This window comes from Haliotis rubra, unplaced genomic scaffold, assembly GCF_003918875.1.
Source record: "Haliotis rubra isolate DU_JTF1 unplaced genomic scaffold, ASM391887v1 Scf342, whole genome shotgun sequence".
Lineage (NCBI taxonomy): Eukaryota > Metazoa > Mollusca > Gastropoda > Lepetellida > Haliotidae > Haliotis > Haliotis rubra.
This window is the reverse complement of record NW_025767016.1, coordinates 972,864-989,741: the sequence shown is the minus strand read 5'-3', so window position 1 is coordinate 989,741 and position 16,878 is coordinate 972,864. Positions and strand designations below refer to the sequence as shown.

Genomic DNA, 16,878 nt, shown 5'->3' with positions numbered 1-16,878 from the left:
CGCTATCACGATCTGAATACGGACTGCAGTTCTTTGCTATCACGATCTGAATACAGACTGCAGTTCTTCGCTATCACGATCTCAATACAGACTGCAGTCCTTCGCTATCTGAATACAGACTGCAGTTCTTCGCTATCACGATCTCAATACAGACTGCAGTCCTTCGATATCTGAATACAGACAGCAGTTCTTCGCTATCACGATCTGAATGCAGAGTGCAGTTCTTAGCTATCACGATCTGAATACAGACATCGGTGAATCAACACAGACAAGGGTTGTGATCATATGACTGCACCATCACCTGTGATCATATGACTACACCATCACCTGTCATCATATGACTGCCTCATCACCTGTCATCATATGACTGCACCATCACCTGTGTTCAAATGAACCTAAATTGTCACGTGGTTCTAAAGTAAGATCTTTATACCAACTTAGGAAAAAATATCAACACATGTATAATGATCCAAAACTTTATACATTAAATTAAGTGACGTATAAGGCACACGCTGTCTCGCACTATGTCTGTACTAGTGACTGACCTACATACGTTGGCCGCAATCCGGTACGACTCCATATTGGCAAGTCCGACATGTCCAACAAAAGCCAGTCGGAGAAGAAACGTAACGTTTAGAGCAACCTCCGACAAAACATCAGATAAGACATACCGAACAAAACACTGACATAGCGAGCAAACAATCAGTTCGACAATTCGAGTAAGTAGTTCGACATATCCAGCAGTTAGTCCGACACGTTCCCATGTTCAGGTGGCAGATTTCCATGGGCTAGTTATGCAGTGGTATGGCAACTACATGAGTTGTTTTGTATACTTGTACCTGCATTCTCAGACAACAAACAAAATAAACATACTTAGTCTACGAGCTAATCTGTGAGGCAGTAAGCACTGTTGAACATGGACCAACAAATACTAAATACTGTGTATGACAACTTGTACTGTGTCTGTCTAGGTGGATGTATGTGTTAAACATATGTCAAATGTTCCTATTGCTTCAGCTAAACAGCAAAACAGCAAAACAGGTGATAGAGACATAGTGGAGAACATGATGAATTGTCCAAATATACATTGTAAACATTCGTGTGTATGTGTGTGAGAAACTGTGATAGCGAGCGAGAAAGTGTGTGTCTGTCTGCCTGTCTCCCTGTGTGTCTGTGTGCTTGCGTGCGTGCGCGCGCGCATGCCTGCGCGTGTCTGTCTGGGTGGGTGTGCGAGCGCATAACTATTTCAAGGCACTATAGTAAACAACAAAATACTTTCTTTTGAATAAAAAATAAATATTACAAAAGCTAAACGTGAGAAAGTATGACCATGCCACATGTATACAAAAGCAATCACTGCCGGGCAGCCTGCAGAAACCTGATCTCCGTAAAGACAGCACGTGGTTGGACGCCAACATCAGTTATTATCCGGAATAAATGTGAAAGCTTTGCCCCTCATAATCCGATCTATTTAACAGCCACAGAATTAGATAACACACAGGTAAACCTCGTTATTTCGGAGCCCGTTAATCCAGTGTATGTGCGTGTGGTGTGTGTGTGCGCGCGTGTATGTGTGTGTGCGTTTGTTCGCGTGCGTGTGTGCCTGCGTGCGTGCGTGCGCGTGTGTGTGTCTGTGTCTGTGTGTGTCTGTGTGTGTCTGTGTGAGTGAGAGAGTGACAGCGCTTCCTGCATGATCATGCAGGTGATTTACCTGGTACCTTAGCGTCCAGATTAACGAGGTTTCGCTGTGAGGAACACTCTGTCTACCCGGGGGACAACATTCAGTCTATTAGATATATCTACAAATCTCATTCATTTACATCACAAGAAAGGTCTGGAGACAATACTGACTATAACATACAGCAGATTTATATGTACACCGGCCCGGAAACTGGCGTCAACCACAACTGGACTGGTCATGTAACAATCAAATGTTCCCCGGAACGTTCTGGAGACAACTTTGAATTAACTCACAAAAACGATGTTTTGGTAACAAGTACATTTTTTGCGGGGTAGTTAATATGTTTGTTTTTGTTTGGGTTTCTTTTTTTGCTTCAATGTTTATGTAACAATTTTTTTTTCAAAGAAAGGGAAAATGATTTCGCACTTTTTCAGTGACAGATTATGCATGGGCAAAAATGTGAGAAATTGCAACGTAAAGGAACGTTTAAACTAGTAACATAATCATGTAACAATCAGTTTCCCAGTCACAATCTGTCCGTATACTGATATGTAAATACTATTCAAATAATTCTATTTACACAAACACTCATGAACATTTCCCAGGAGCGACAAGTTAGAAAGTCATTAAACAAGCAGTTCCAGCGGGCACGGGGCCTCCGAACAGTCACTACTGCCGCTAGGTGTCGCCCACATCTGCCGAGGAGGAAACAAACCTTCCTCCGTCACGTCTGGAAGACACGGTATCACGGATGGATCAGAGATCAGGCCGACGGGGCTGTGGGCGACTTCACGCGCCAAGCAGACAAAGTAAGCTATTGCTATATCCATAATCATTGCACTCCAATCCACACTTTCATTGGTCGTTGAATTTCAGGGGTTTTCATGTTGACAATTATCCATATTTCACAACGCCGTACATGGTAACAACCAACAACAGTCCTGATTACGTCACAGAGGCCAAGTACAAATCACATCTCATTCTCATAGTCCAAACTTCGACCTTTGCAGTAATCATAATCGGCGCATGAAGAGTCTGTAGAATGTCCGAACTGAAACTCGACCTTGACCTTAATCCCAGGTCATGACGCCACTTGCTCGTTTAACCTGACGCCACCCGGGATGATAGTTCCGTTTACCTCCCTGCAGCTGTTACCGGGGGAGTTGGACGTGCCTGTCTGAGATCTCGAATCTGATTTACTTTCTTCATCCCTCTGAATGAACAGATCCGGTCTGTCGGCCACGCCCCCTCGCTGGCGGTTCTTCTGTTTGAACCGCCCTGACCTGGAGATGGACAGCTGCTTCTTTAGTCTCCTATCCTTCTGTTCTGGGTCCTGGGGCTCTTCCTCTCTCTTCTCATCACTCTTCGACTTCTTTTTAAAAATGTTTGTTAGGAAAGACATCTTGTCAGAACACTGCAGCACGTCTCCAAACCGCTGGTTTCTGCCAGACAGACTTCTACTGTAGACCTTTACTGTTTCCTGTAAGTGATCAGTCTACAAATACTGATGACGAGTCGACAGCCAGCTGCTATTGATTGCCACCATTCATGTAGCAGTATGTGCCATTGTCATTACGTAAGAGTCACTTTGTGTTGATACTTGTCAATGTGGAGGCCGTTCAGCTGTGGCCGACCCTGGTTAAACAGCTCCTGTGGGTCCTGAAATACAGACACAACATTTTACACGTATTTATAAATATCATTTACGTGCAGTATTTCATGAAAAGGTTAGCCATAAGTATCTGAATATTCAGCGTTTAAGTTAACGTCGGTCTTAGGCCCGAAGCCGACTGAAAACCACTCAGACTCACAACTTTTGCTTTTTGCAGGCCCTTATGGCCGACAGCTTTTTCATTCCTAATAAGTAAGAGTATATTATTTCCATATAGGGCCTACACATTCAGATCAGGACCCGCAACTTTTTATGGCTCTCGGTCCTTTGGGCCTGCAGTTTTTCAGGGTTAAGGGTAAACACTGTGAATATTGCCACCTCTTTCGGGTTACCAGGTGCTGTGAAGATGCACCTTTGATGACAGTACGGCCATTGGACCTGTGGATCCCTGTCCGATGACCAACCCTCTCCTACAACTGTGGATCAAACAAACTGCACATTGACAGTCGTAGAATGTATTCCTTAACCAGGTGTATAATTGAGAACTTTGGACCCGTTGAGTGCTAACGGCGTGGCAGAATCATCACGTGTAAGAACTGTCACCCCACGATTACACGTGACTCTTACGTCAATGTCAGATCTAAAAATACGACAAGGCATCCTGTGAAGCAATACACATCTCAGCATAAGCAGATCCCCCTCTTGTCCTGAAAGTTTGTTAAATGACCATTGAAACACTCGTGAAAACGCGTGAAAATGAACTGTGCACCCCCTATATTGGGTCTATATTGAAAGTATCAATCAATACAAACTTCGATAAGGGGTAATGTCATCGTGGTAAGAAGCAGGTTTTTGTCACAGATCTTGTGTATAGTACATGTTTCTGTCCAGTATCCAAGCAAACTGTACGGACATTTACAAGCAGACGTCGAATAAAGTGGAGAAACAAGAACCCATTTAAAACTTCAGATAAAAATGAAATGGCACTATTTGTGGTAATCATCATGTCAAAGAAAGGGTATGTTTGGGGACATGCGATTGGTACTTAAATACACTATCGAATGAAGGTACCCGCTCTTTAGTTATTGGTGTCGCGAGTACCCGCACTGGTGTTGTTGGTGACGCGAGTACCCGCATTGGCGATGTTGGTGTCAGCGTGGGGCGCGCACGTAAGGGAAGGCTGAGAGTGCGTGTTTACAAGTGCATGTATCTTTATGTGTTATAAATACATCCTGCGTGTAAAACAAAGGAACCAACAGATTATACTGCAAGATAACAGTGTACATAGCAAACAGATATCACACACACATACACACATACACACATACACACATACATGTATACGATACTCTATAAATTTACTGTATCTGAAATATTTATTACCTCTCACAAAGGGTTCCCAATACCATCCATCCAAGATATTCCTGTCGTTATTAAGTGTCAGTACTACACTTTATAGGTTATGTTTTCCCCTGTCTAATGTCTACCCTCTCTTAACATGAATAAATCATATGACGGCTCGCGTCCCTGTGTGTGTGCTCCACAGCAACAATATACGACCACACCGCCAACCATGGACACAAGCATACAGGTCCTCGGAGCCACATGGTCCGTGTTCAATAACACCTCTATATTTAGAGCAGTAGAGGGGGTAGTATTTATAAGATTATATGTCCCATAGAACACCGTGACAGTGCGAAAATATCCATAAATAAAAGCGACAAAGTCTCTCCATAATCATAACCCATCCGGAATATCTACAAGCAGTTTATGAATACATATATATCTCAGATTGAATGTGTTATTGCTCGCTGTGTTGTCTGCAAGATTCTATCAACAAGTAGAATGTGGCGAGGGCATTGACTCCTATTTACATAAGATGGCACAGCAGTAAACACTGCCACCTGCTGACATAGATCTGTTCAAACATCAGCAATGACTGCGAGGGATGTATATTTACAAACAACTGGGATCACACATCCTCGATCTCATTAGTTTCGTTTATAAGGAACATTTGACTTACTTGATGTTTTTAAACAAGTTCATCCTCTATCCCCTATCTACCTCGTATTGAATTTGTGATTAAATGAACGATTCGCATGAAATCCGAGAAAACTATTGCTTAATAACTGAAATGTGGATTCAAAATCATTTCCCTTCAAAAACACATCGTGTAAATGAATAAAAGGACCAACGTGATAAATTATTCATAGAAAGAGCACGCGCGTCCGTGCATGCGTGCGCGTGTGTGTACATGCGGTTAGCCAAGTGATCCCATAGGTTAAGAGTACATAGCAGCAGTCTCCCTTCCGAGCAGTATTTGTTTGTTATGTTAAATGTTTGTCATATACATATCTGGAAGGTTGTTATTTAATGGCCAGACTAGTCCGACACTGGCTTCAGTTTCCCTTTCACAAACTACATATGTCAAATGTCATGACATGACAAATTGCACGTAGCACATATAACATATCATCTAAGCAGGGGTATTTCTCTGAACACCAACTATGTTCACACATTCATGTTTATTGGCCAACAAAAATATTTGCCTGAAGCAATTTTGAAATCTTTGAAACCAATAAAATAGACTTACCACTAAAGTCCATATTGGATATCGGAGTTGTATACTTTCTTCACAACCCAACAAACTAATGAAAGCCACAAAGCCAAACAACTAATTAATGGCAACGCTTTTCTGAAAAAAACTATATATTAGAAGATAATGAAAAGTTCTAACGACATATATCATCAGAAATTGATGAATTTAGACATGACTCTTTAGTGAGGCATATTTAATAATTTGATCTCAAGTTATCGAGTACCTGTTCACACTATTAACACTTGTACCTGCAAGATAAGTAAGACACATTCTAAATTTACGAATTGTTGGAGAGTCTATTAAATCCCTAACCTTAGAACGACCAAGCGTAAATGTCTTTAGGTAGTTGAACAACTATATAATTGTAACATTAAATCAAGCGTTATACCAATCGTTCCAGGATTTTGAGGTGTACGCCAAGGAAATCATTCCACACCCTCCCGTTCTCCACTTTAATAAATGACATGGAAAGTACAACAGATGATAGGTGGTTCATTATGGATTGTTCTGATACAGAATACACATAACTCTGGTAACTGTTCTTGTTTGTTATGTACACAGGTATCGGTACGGAATGAAAGACTGTTGGTATGAGATACAGCCCTAATTCTTGAGATTAAGCCTAATATATGGAATTAGCACAAGATTGTATGTTTTTAGCAACTGATAAACCAGTACAATGTCTTATATAGGGATTGTATGTAAGAGCAAATCACATTTTAGAAGTTACAGAAATATCTTACCTTGATTTTGTCAAAATCTGCAGTACACTATCCTCTTAACGTCATATGATGAAGTAAGTAAACGTGCCCTAAAACGTGATTGTCACATCCATTCCATTGGCAATATGTAGTGTTATTTAACTTGAAAAGAGGTGTGTATATGCAGGTATAACATATACAATGGACACTCCAAGTAACCAGAGCACGTGAGCACTCCGAAGTACGTTGTTTGCTCATGACAACGTTTTACAATCTTGATGTAAAAGCATCCGCAATTGGCTAGATATCTACAAACATGTGACATCCACTGAACAGTATGTGTTATTCTCTAAACCTGTGTTTATAATAATTAAATACTTACTATTTATAAAACAAAATGTGTGATGGAAAATGCCACCTGTAGCGCAAGATATTTTTACCATTTTCTCAAACACCTGGAGTCCAATTCAGTCTGACACACATGGAGAATCTTACACACAGGATATCACACTTTGGGAATCTTACATAGAGACTGTCACACTTTGGAGTGGGTGAGTGAGTGAGTTAAGATTTTAAGTCACATCGGCAATACTTCAGCCATATCGTGACTAAAACTAGTTCTAAATTGATGGGGGCGGTGGGGTAGCCTAGTGGTTAAAGCGTTGGCTCCTCACGCCGAATACCCGGGTTCGATTCCCCACATGGGCACAATGTGTTAAGCCCATTTCTGGTGTCCCCCGCCGTGATATTGCTGAATATTGCTAAAAGCGGCGTAAAACTAAACTCAGTCAGTCAGTCTAAATTGATGATAAATATACTGACGTACAAAAGAAAGTACACACCTGATGCTTTGGTAAAATGTTTTCCTAAAAACAGCGTAGTATTTAGAAAAGTGTTTTGATTGTGACTCACATTTCACAAACATTGTGTACGTGTTGCAATAACACCATATACTAGTATATAGTACCCAATTGGAACATTACTAGCAAAATATGTACGTTTTGTTGATAGTCTCAAAACACCAGGTGTGCACTTTCTTTTTTACATCAGTATATATGTAATTTACAAAACCCTGTCAACGAAGGACAGTAAAATTACTAGATTATCACAGATGTGTTAAAACTAGATCAAACAAAATTAAAATCATACACTAACAATTAACGATGCGAGATAAAATGTGGCAAGAGGTCGCTAGCAACGGAAGTTAGGTCACCATACTATGGACCGTGGGGACTGACAATACTTCTCCTTCCTGCACGGTTCTCTAGCTGGATTTATACCATCCCTTCAGCTGCTAGCGATTGTAAGTAATGTTAGCCATTTAAAAAAACTACAAATATTCTACGATTAGAAACGATGGTAAATATGAATATTCTGTGTTTGAAGTGGGCTTACATACTCACACTTTGGAAATCTTACATAGAAACTGTCACACTTTGGGAATCTTACGTACAGGGTTTCACACATGGGGAATCTATCATATTGTATGTCATAATACGGATGTTCTGACAATATAATTTCCAAGGAGAATCCTTCATTTTCATAGTGAATAATTCTTATCGCCGTTGGGGCAGGACGTTGCTATGTCTTCTGCCTTCTTGTCCTTTGTCTCCTCACCAGAAGACCAGACTGTCGGACAAGGAAACTGATGGGCAACCAATCAAGTGGGAAAGTATTTCGCTTTATCTGAGATGGGGGAAATCAGAATGAGTCAACGTCATCATTTCTGATGAGGCTAATTACTTCAGAATTGAGTAATTCTATCCTCTTGACAACACAGATTCTGTAACCATCCATCAACACGTGACAGATGGGACGGTAGTTGCATTGTTGTGCTGTAACGGAGCTCTAATTGGACCCGCTGTCAAACTCCAGGGCCATACCACCTACAACCAGGGGCTTGAAACAAGCAGCCACACACAACCAAGTCTCATCACAACCAAGCATCAGAACACAATCAACACCCACAGACAACCAAGAGTCTTAATACAACCGACAGTCTCAATACAACCAAGACTCTTAATACAACCAAAACTCATACAACAGAGAGTCTTCTTACAACCAAGAGTCTTCACACAGCCAACATCCCCACGCAACCATATGCTAGTGTTTGTGCAATAGCAGATACACCGAGACACCCCAGACATGGTTGATCACCCCGTTGTGCTTCATCGGACACAGTTTATCAGGACGGAGTCCGCCACTCGGGTGGGGGTGAGTCATTAGAGACCAGTGTTCTCTGAACACAAGGATGACAAAGGCCTGTCTTCACAGACAACTATAGCACAAGGGACACACCACAAACACAGATGATGTGTTACCTCTTGCGGTACACCCAGACGCGGAAGTAACGAGCGCCAACAAGTCGTATAGGGCGACTTCTACAACTTGTTTAGCAGGGTTGGTTTTAAACCTGTCAATGCGTTGTGCAAACGCCAGTGAGCTGTGAATAGTGTTCTGTTCATCAATAGCGAGATTCGACTCAGCTAAGACCCACCAGGGTTGATGTCATGTTTGCTGACATACTCACAACAACAGTAAACTGTGTCAGATCTGTGTCATGTGTATTTCAATACCTTCACTGAAACGGCACCTACTTGTGAAAGGTGTTTTGTTAAAGCTCCACAAAACACATCAACACAAACACCACATTCACATCTCACAAAACACAACTACCAAAGATCGTTGGTAAGGAAACATTTGAGGTAGATACTCTTAATGTCACTTGAATTAAAACATCGGAACAGTGACTGTTAAATTAATTCATTATTACATTACGCAATAAAAAGGATTATGAACAAAAGGATTAGCAGTCTTTAAGACATTAATATATATCTGACTGGGTTCTAATAGGATTAACGAGCTGTTATCCGACCATGACAAGCGCCTGTACTCTCAGGTTAACATATTACAGCGTTACAGCTAAGGTCTCGAGGCGTCTACCGGCTTACACTCACTACTGATCGCGTGTTAATATCGGGGTAAGAAGATTTCCTGTCTGCTCGGGTGTGTGGTAGAGCTCGGCTGTCAGTTGGCCTAACACACATAAGCCTCGACCAGCAGCGTAAATCACCCATCGGTTGTAACGTTATACAATATAACTCCATGTTCACATCTATGTGTTGACACGTTAAAAAGATTTCATACCATGTTTACAGCATTTTCTTGAAATATGAAAAATAAACATTATTACTAAATACTGACTAACCAGAGACGTGGTTGACCCTCCAAAATACCGTAATACAAGCACGAAACACGAGGGGTTTGACTGTCATCATCGCTACATTCTCTACAAGTTCGGGAGTTCGGTTATGTTCTCAGTAAATCTGCAAGTGTATAATTTAAAGTGTATGGTTGGTTGCGACTGAATGTGTAATGAGGGTACAGTGTCACCACAAGGCGATAGCTGATACACAGTCACTACACCCGTCTTAATCGACAACCTCAATCACTGGCAACTACCCAAATCAACATCGATCTCACCACTGCAGCTGAACGCTTATATGGCAACCGATAACAAACAATGAAGATTAAAGAAAATCACAAATTTACCCCACTAAATTGCTGCTTGTGAAAAGTATCCGTCTCCGGTGTGAAACTGTGCTTGTGTGTCCGGCCAGAAGGTGACCACCCCTGTCCGTGATGTTAGTGTAGTCTCCAGCAGTCGCGTCTCTACCTTCTACTCTGCGGGTTAGCGACGGCCATGCGTGATGGGCGGAGCCACTTTGCCTTATAGGGGTAGCAGGTCTTTGTTTGGCGGTCGGCCTGTGTTGAATCGATTCCCCGACTGACGAGTAGTTTGAATGACTGCGTGACTAATATGATAATGCTTGATGGCAGACTTCGCCGCATACTGTGTAATATTGCGAACTGTGCAGACAAAGACGGCGAATGTTTCAACTCCTAGGTCAGAGCATTCAAAGAGCTTCCCAGTCGTCAAAATACATGACAAACACGGTCGACATTAGACACACGGAGAGGTGAAAATGGCCAAAATATTTAAATCGATGTTCGGGTACCTGGTTCACTGATCGATATCGATATCAAGTAACGCCATAGTAACACCCCTGTGCCGGCATGTAGGTGTGACCCCGAGGGGCTGTCGAAGCACCATATACCCCTGTAGGCCCAACCCTGCTAATGAGTGATGTGTCGTCATCGTACAATGACGATGTCGTCGTTCATGCAGCCGCTCACTGGTTCAACCTTGGGTCACACTCGGTCAAGTACAGGGGATGACATTATGATTATGCCATTTTAGAAAGTGGTCAAATGTAGCATATGTTATATTTGGGATTACACTTTCTTAGTAAAGTACAAATTCTAGTAATTTTTTAGTTCAGTCCCATCCGGGATTCGAACCCACACCCTCAGAGTCAGGCACCTAATCGCCAGCACACAAAGTCAGCCGCCTAACCCGTTCAGCCACCGTGACTTCCAGTCGACTGAACTCGAAAAGTACTAAATTTTTACTTCACTAAGAAAGTGTAATCCCAAGTATAACATATGTTACAGGATGACGTTGGTTTGAGTGAATTGGGTTTTACGCCGCTTTTAGCAATATTCAAGCGATATCACGGCGCGGAACACCCGAAATCGACTTCACACATTGTACCCATGTGGGGAATCGAACCCGGGACTTCAGTGTGACGGGCGGACGATTTAACCATAAGGCTACCCCACAACCCCAGACACAGGTTTAACTAGAATTTCGTTTACTGCAGCTGAAAACAATATTCACTGACGCATATCTGCCTGTAATATGAACGTGGTGTCATAACTGACTGGTCAGAGTGATATTCGCTCACTAACACGCACGCATGCACGCACACACACGCACGTACGCACTCGCACGCACCTGACACCGTGTGTCTGTTAGAGAATACATAACGTCCAAATTTGCCGGTTTGAGAGAATACAAAACAAAGGATTATTGAGAGAAGACACCGGGTGGCCAATAGGTTCAGCACGAGAGGCACAGTGATCATGGCCCCCACGCACGATCACCCGTCAGACTCGGCCTCCATTGCTGTATGTGACTGACCCCCGAACACCGCCAGTCACATTAATGTCTGCAAACACTGGAGCAATACATCCACGATATTTGAACAAACAAGCCGAGATAATTGACCGGAGTCATTACTGAGATTGTGTCAGCAGCAGTATATGGGTGTAAAGTTGTCAGCTGGAGGGGTCGGCTGTTTGATGGCGGGTAGACGGAGTGCGTTCAAGCAATCAACATGTGAAACTATACCTTACACAATGTCAGGCGCATTAATAGGTGACGTAGTCTGTCTATCCGTGAGAAATTCCCGTCTTCACAACGACTTCCGTATGTAAATCACTTCAGCTGCACGAAGGGGCTATTGTACCGTATATCACATAATAATTATTAACATTAACGGTATTTCTGTACATGCACTAAACTTGAAAAAACTGTGAGTCAAGATGAAGTTACGGGCAAGTACGAGGATGTTTGCTAATTTGTGTCCACGTCGTAAGAAATATGCACTAATGTCACTGAACGCTAACACGAGATAATACGGTAGTCGTGAGTGGGTGAGTATATTTGTATAGTCACCTGTCCCGTCTATATGCAGGTGGACCTCGTGCTGTAGTTCTTTATGTTGTAACAAACAGCAGGTGAAGAAAAGCTGTCACGTGACGAACACACGTCAACATACATTTCTTTCATCAAGCTGACCTTGTCAAATTTGTTCTCAGTGTTGTTCATAAACAAAACAAAGTTGCCACCCGTAATGTTCAATACTAGAATATTAGCTGCGGTAACCTATTTCTATGCTGCTCCCTATAAATGATTGCGACTTCGAAATGTCGCCATGTTTAGCAGTTACTGTTCATAGGTATACAGTTTTCTTTATATTTCAATGTTGTTTCTCATTTTTTGTCCTTTTTATGTTTTAAACAGCAAATTATTTCAGCCACTGGTTACATGGTCGGTATGTATATAGTAGAAACTTCCTTGAATACCCGGGTTAGAATTGATCTTCAGCAACCCATGATTGTCGTAAGTGGCGACTAACAGGATCGGGTGGTCAGGCTCGCTGACTTGGTTGACACATGTCATCGTATCCCAATTGTGTAGATCGATGCTCATGCTGTTGATCACTGGATTGTCAAGACTCGATTACTTACATAAAGCTATGGTTCAAGACAACCTAACACTACGACACTATTATTATTAATAATTTTCTGAATTATTATGAATGTTTCATGTACCATCTGTATACATATTCAGTATATCTGTGAGTGACCTTTATGCGAATAAAACCATATCATTATCAGCTCTGCATTAACGAGAGCATACATACACACGCACACACACACAGGTACACACAGACACACGCACGCACGCACGCATACACGCACACACACACACTATATTTTCAGTGCATATGTTTATATATGTTAACCAAAAATCTACCACCCCTGCTCCCCTCCGTATTAAACCCAGCCATTTTATGAGAAAATCAGCCGAATCACGGAAATTTAAACTCAACACTTTCAGTAGTTTGTATTTCCGCCCATTTTAAAACAACTTTTAATAGATCTGGGCGACATATGTCTTAAACGATATCACTGTCATAAAATGCATGAAGTGATCTCCATTGCGATCTCCTTACCGATGCATTCTGTACCCCAATCCCCCTATCCCCATTGCGCGCACGCACAGACGCACAAAGACACACACACTGTGCCCCAGTTTCTCTATTCCTTTCGGACGCACGCACGCACGCACGCACACACACACTGTGCCCCAGTTTCCCTATCCCCACCCCACCCATCCCCACCCACACACACACACACACACACACACACACTCGCATACACGTACATACGCACGCACACACACATGCACACGTGATGTCTCCTTCCCACCCTACCTAGACATTTTGTACCCTGGCTCCCTAACCTCCTACCCCGACCCAACCACACATTCTGTACCCAAGCTTCTCTTACATTCTCGCACATTTCCCACCCTCATGCTCCGGTCTCCACAATGAGTGAACAATCACAGTAGCGAGCTGTCACGTCCGCCATACGAACATGTCACGCTGTCACGTACGTGGTGAAAATCAATAGGTCAAGACGACCCAGGTAGGTAAGTATCACGAAAACTTATTCTACGTGGACACGGCAACTATTGATCACATTAGTTATGTTGTCGGTGTGTGTTAAAAGCCCTTTATTCCCCCACAGACGCCTGCAGTTTCCAATGTAGAGGTATTGTCCCGGTAATGTGTTACAGCACATATTCTGTTTCCGAATTATATAATCATATATCACACAGTTTCCTTCGACTTGAAACGACCCACGTAGATGAGACAACGAGGGGCTGGACTTCAACAACACCCTCGCGAATAACTAATATTACACCATCCCCCACCCCAAGATTACTACCTTATTTAAGAACAAAAACGACTAACACGATGCTGCCTTTACGTATATGCAGGTACATCGGGTTATATTGTGACAGTAAATATGTATAATTAGTAAATATGTATATTTACTGACTTTTTCCAGTGATTATGAATATTTACTGATTCCGTCAGGGATTGTGTACATCAGCTGACATTTTCAGGAAATATTTATATTTATATATTAACTGAAATCTACACTGACTCATTATACATATTTACTTAAACCAAGATCCGATCAAGAATGAAATATAAACAAAGATTTGTTTGCTTGTTCACTTTATCAGTGTTTGTTGGTAACTAAAGGGACAGTTACATTCAGCACATCAGTTTTACAGTGCAGCAGTCATCCATTATCAGTGTTTGTTGGTAACTAAAGGGACAGTTACATTCAGCACATCAGTTTTACAGTGCAGCAGTCATCCATTATGAGTGTGTTTCAATTGGTTCTTTTTGTTGTTATTTTTTTTATGGAGTACTCAGCAACATTTCAGCTGTAATGTATTGTGCCTGGACCAGACAATCCAGTTACTGACATCTTGTGCATCGTTATACTCGATAGCATGAATGAACCAAGCCCATCCGACCACTTTAGTCGCCCTTAACAACAAGCATAGGTGTGTAGCCTGAAGATATAGCGTGGGTGTATGTGGAGGTAGCAGTATGGGACATTACAGGGAGTGTATGTAGTCTGTTTCCCGCATTGGTTGTGGCCACATGTATCGTGAAGTCCGGGTTCAATCTGCCACCTGCACAAGGTCACTGACCTTTATGTTCTCCCTAGACGAGCTAGTATTGATTTTACATTCGCATGTATGGATTAATATTCAATAACCTGTCACACGTGAGATACAACTTTGTTTACTATGGAACCCCTTCTTGCCTTGAGCAACACAAATGTCAACCGTCAACACCCTCGAATCCCAAACAGAAGTTAATAATACCTCCCCAATTGTTCTAGATTTGAAAGCTAACATGAATATTCCGTCCTTTAACAAAAGCAACCATATCTTAAATCAAATCTAATGATAGTAATCAATTCACGGAAAGATCTATTTTAATAATCCCCACCAAGCTTAAGTCTCTGTACATGTAACAAAGTTAGTGTGTGTCAGGATAGGGAAGTGGGCTACACGCTGTCAACACGCACACCCACCAGGAGATAACCCAGCCGGTGAGCTGCAGAACAGGGTGCCGTTGTACAAAACAACCTTAGCGGTAAGACTACCTTAGGTCTATGTTGAAGTATGGGAGTTACAGTCACCTTAGCGCTAAGATCGCTTTGTACAACGGCACCCAGGTCCATACTAACTGGTGTGGGTGTGAGTTATTATCATATGATCAATTAATTAAAAAGAACGACACGTTTAAAGACGTTCAAGTTTTCACTCGTGACTCACAGACAGGAGTTAATGATGATGATGTGTTTTTCTTTAATACTTATGCTTGAATGACTTGAGAGTGGAAGCTGTGTTTACGATACAGCCTGTTCAGTTTTCAGTAGTGAGCCTTGTCTGTACACAGCGCATGTATTGCACGTGGGTACCGAGCACATGTATAACAGTACAAGATGTTAGAAACACGTGAATGTCATCAGAACATGTTCCTACTAAACACGTGTATAACAGTAAATCCGCGTGGTTCTAAACACGTGTATGTTATGAAAGCACATCCCTACTAAAACGTGCATAGCAGTACAACGATTGATACAAGGCACGAAAGCGGCTATCAAGCAAAGATATATGACCCGAAGGTTTAAACGTTAAACTAGTACATCGCTTCTTGGTGTGAAAGTCATGCAGCTGTCGGTAAACAAACTTGGTCACATGACTCCTGGTAGTAATCCAGTCCGTCAACAACAGGACATATATACTGCTGTTGCAGCCGTCGTATACAAGGTTTACCGTAATAACGGAAACATGGTTCAGATCACAGGTCTCTCACTGAGGATACGTACATATAAACAACATCTAAATGAAAGCATTATTATCCCAATAAGGGGCCGCACGTGTATGCATAAAACTGTGCGCCTCTCTGCCTGTCTGTGCGCCCGTGTCTGTCTGTGTGTTGTTGTGCCTGGGATTGTGTGACAAGACAAGACAAGACAATCGTTTAATGTATTTTAGACCACCGGCCCTTATACAAGCGAGTTACATACATTAAGACATGGTTAATTGTAAGTGCTCGTTACGACAAATATATGCATATTTAACATAGACTGACTGAGTTTGGTTTTACGCCGCTTTTAGCAATATTCCAGCAACATCACGGCGGGGGACACCAGAAATGGGCTTCACACATTGTGCCCATGTGGGGATTCGAACCCGGGTCTTCGGCGTGACGAGCCAACGCTTTAACCATTAGGCTACCCCACCGCCCCATTTAACATAGAGAGATAGATTACGCAGGGTGGATTCATTATTAGTTGTTAAAATACTTGTAAAAGCTATCAGTGGTGGTTCCGACAGATAACGTTCTCGGATATACTTGTAACGTAAATCTTCATAAAATGGACAGTCAAGAGTAAAATGTATTTCATCTTCTACTGAAGAATTACATAAAGGACAAGATCTTTCAGATTTTGGGATGGACAATTTTCTGCCTCTATTTACCATTAAGTCCAACAAGCCTATCCTATATTGACAAATATATTTCTGTTACACTTAAAAGTAAGTTTGGACAAATACAGTTCAGGTTGTAATAGAGTTTTAAATGTTCTATATAATTCGTAACGAGAGCTACTTTCTAGAGTGAAATGCCATTCCTGATAAAACATATTTCAGCTCGATCACGAAATTCTTTCAAAAAACATACAGACATCGCCAACACCCTGGCTTATCCATACA

The 16,878-nt window shown here is 41.9% G+C and overlaps 2 long non-coding RNA genes across 2 annotated transcripts; one reads left to right on the top strand and one right to left on the bottom strand.

The window, feature by feature from the left end:
* Positions 1-462: 462 nt before the first annotated feature.
* On the bottom strand, positions 463-10,868 carry LOC124284706. The gene is made up of 2 exons (XR_006900623.1): positions 10,146-10,868; positions 463-3,340 (listed from the first exon to the last, which is right to left on the bottom strand). It is a non-coding gene; the product is annotated as an uncharacterized LOC124284706 (long non-coding RNA).
* Positions 7,137-16,229, top strand: LOC124284708. Its single transcript, XR_006900631.1, has 3 exons — positions 7,137-7,148; positions 7,580-7,591; positions 16,127-16,229. It is a non-coding gene; the product is annotated as an uncharacterized LOC124284708 (long non-coding RNA).
* The last annotated feature ends 649 nt before the right edge of the window (positions 16,230-16,878 follow it).